Source organism: Lactuca serriola, chromosome 2 (assembly GCF_051521515.1).
Source record: "Lactuca serriola cultivar US96UC23 chromosome 2, Lser_US96UC23_V15, whole genome shotgun sequence".
Taxonomy (NCBI): Eukaryota; Viridiplantae; Streptophyta; class Magnoliopsida; order Asterales; family Asteraceae; genus Lactuca; species Lactuca serriola.
Genome location: NC_136409.1, coordinates 198886157 through 198889815, shown reverse-complemented (window position 1 = coordinate 198889815; position 3659 = coordinate 198886157).

Sequence of the window (3659 nt, the reverse complement as noted above, 5' to 3'; positions counted from 1 at the left end):
AATTGGATACATATATGTGATATTATATGACAACTAGGATCATTGTGTGTGTTCAAGACTTCACTTGACACCTAGCAATCTTGTTTCATCAGTTCATCCATACCACTCACTACAGGTGAGTTCATACCCCTTAATCAATGGTTTAAATGTTTTTAAATGCTTTTATGGGGGGAATACAGGTTGAATAGTTATAGTTATTATATCAATCACATGTGATTAATAACTACTAAACCAGTAGTTTGCTTACTGTTCAAATTGTTTACCAAACTGTTTTACTTCAAACTGTTTTTACAAAATCTTATACTTTATAAATACTTTTACTTAAAATCTTTTATGCTTATTGTCAAATGCATGCCTATGTATGTATAGTTATATAAGTAATGTTTAAAGGGCTTAGGAAGGCTAGCTCGCTTTATCTCCTTTTCCTCGTTGGGATGTAGTTGTAGGGCATCGGTTATCCGTCCGAAGGTCGTCTATCTATTAGTTATATATTATGTATACATATATAGACATAAAAGTTCTTTCAACCAGTTCCATACATTTGGGTAGCAAGTGTTTACAAACATGATCATACATTACTAGTAAGCTACCATAGGGGTAGTGTAGGAAGATACTAATACTATTATTAGAACAATGAAACATACAATGAGTCAGTTCATTCATGAGTCAATACGGGTAGTACACACAGTACACTACTATACATGCTAGACAAAGAAAGAACACACATTACAGCTAGCACACGTAGAACATTACAGTACATTACTATACATGCTAGATAAAGAGAGAACACACATTGCAGCTAGCACATGCAGAACATTACAGTACATACAGGCTAGACAGAGAAAGAACACACAATACAGCTAGCACATTCATTACATACACATTCATGCAGTTATGTGAACCGTTAAACGGGGCATGACACTACCTGCCATGACCGTTTTTGTATCCAGAATCTCCTTAATTGGGGAGCGTATGAGTTTGCGTATAGATCTATACTGGATTGACTATCCTACACCTTGCTGCTCGCTACAGTGGGACTTGCAAGTCTACGGGTGCCAAATGTCATTTCTTATGGCGTCTTACATCGTCGTTTTACTAGAGTCGGTAGCAGGATACAGGTCGATCACATGTTACTTTAAATATCATTTGGTTTAAGGTAGTTAGTACAGTAGTAGTCACTTATTACAAATACTACAGTACTATGATATTTTCCCATTACATTCACTTCGTGAATATTCACACGATGCACGGTAATGTAAAAACTATATTTTTCGTTAATGATAGTCAGAATTGGGAAAACACACACTCTTACAAGAGACACACGCATAGACACTAGATGCCTTGGTAGAAGGCTACAATTAGTAGGAAACATAGGGTTTCTAGGAGAGTACAAAACATCTTACCAAAACATCTTACAAACAATTTACAAATGCTTTCATACAAACACAGACACTAATATACTTATGATCTCACCAGCTTTAAGCTGATACTCGCTTTCAAAATACTTGTATTGTCAGGTCACTAGTAGACAGGTACAAGTGTCAGGCCTTTGAGAAGATGGAGTTTGTTCAAGACCCGTCTTTTATTTTGATATGTATTTTTGGTGTCTATAAAACTTGACAGAACACAATTGTATGAAATTATATTATTAATGCAATGGATGATGTTGTTGCTTTTTTACTACTATTCGTTGTTGTGATACTGTACATGACATCATCCGCCCTAGAACGTTTCCGCCGTTCATGGTTTTGGGGTGTGACACGAGTCAACCCAACTCGGCGAGTCCAATGAGTGTTTCGGCGAGTCGGAGTGTCAGACCGAGGGATTTTCGGATTTTCTTGTTGTTTTCCTGAAGGATAATTGCCTTATATGTTTTTAACTGATAAGATTAGATTTTTATTGTTATTGAAAGATTATCCTTGCCAAAACACAAGATAATTACCAATTGATTAGATAATAAATTCCTTATATGATTAAAATTGATTATTTGAATTAATTGGGTAACGTATCTTGCAATAAATTGAATTAGGTCAAATATAGATAATCACTAAATTAATTGTTTGATTTATATTATTTGTTATTTGATCCCTTGTGTTTTGAAACATTCAAAAACTTGCCCTCAAGTTTTGAAATTTAAATTCCGTGATTAAAAGTTTAATTATTGAAAAGGTTTTAAATTTCAACCCTTAGATTTTTACAAGTTTAAAAAACAACCTTATACTTTATTTATTGTAAGATTTTTATATATATATATATATATATATATATATATATATATATATATATATATGTATGTATATATATATATATATATATATATATATATATATATATATATGTATGTATGTATAAGAATAAGCTAGTCTTATCGCTAGTAGGCCTCATTCACGAAGTCAGTCTATAAGGTGGGTATCACACAGACCAGGCAATCATGGTAATAATTAAGTACGGATAACTTTGGTAAACACTTACTTGAGCTAGGCCGATCGCATGCATTGCACTCTCCCTTGTTACTTATGAAAAACTTTTTCAGATAATTAAATTCCTTTTCTTTTAAAAGATTATCATTCCTCGGTTTGATTTCTGATACACCCGAGAGTGTGCCCGAATCTCTCAACCCAAGGTTTTGATACCAACTTGTAACACCCCAAAAACTAGGAGAAAATTTTTCGGTTTTAATTAAGGTTTACAATCATAATTTTTATTCCAAAATCCAATACATAATCATGATCAAATAAAATCATCACAGTGACAATAACGGTGAATGCAGAAAATAGTGCAGAGTGAATGTTGCACCATCAAGCGGGGCCTTTCCCCTTAGAACTGGAAGTACCTAAAATCACAATACAAACTGTAAGGTAAAGCTTAGTGAGTTTTCCCAAAATACCACATACCAATCATACAAATGAGCCCCGGGGTTCATTCCAACCCAAAAAGCAAGTATGGGCCCCACCCTCGGGGTATATTTCAACCCGAACATATCACAGTAGGCCCCTCCCTAGGGTATATTTCAACCCGTCATGCCATATTGGGCCCCACCCTGGGGTATGTTTAAACCTTATCACAACATGTATCACACAACAGCTAGCATACTACATAACCATATAATGGGTTGGCCTTGGTGCCTTTGACCCATAATACCAGGAAGAAACTCACTTTAGTTTGCTGATAAGTATTAACTGCTTGGTTATTGATCTGGGAAATCTCGCATTAAACATAGACAAAATACCCTAATTAGAATAAGGTATGACTATGGGCCTAAATTCTAATCCAACTCCTAAGGTCAAGGTTCCCCTATTCACCCTACCCATAACGGGCTTAGTCAATCTTGACCCAAACACCGTAATGGGCCCTAATGCCCAAAGGCCCTACTCCGAACACTAAAGGCCCACAAAACAAGTCCAAAACATCCTCAACCCAAAACGATATTCCGGTGTCCTAAAATATAGCCTTCAACTACTAGAGTCCAAAATAGAGTTGAATACAAAAGAGCCCAATAACCGCAGCCCACTGCTAAGTATGCGGGGTGTACTCAGCTTGTACACTAAGCGTACACGTATACGGGCTTGTACACGGCGCGTACAAGCTTGTACGCCCAACGTACTTGCCCTGCCTAGCCAACTTCATTCTTTTGCTCTTAGTCAGTTAAGACATTAGCC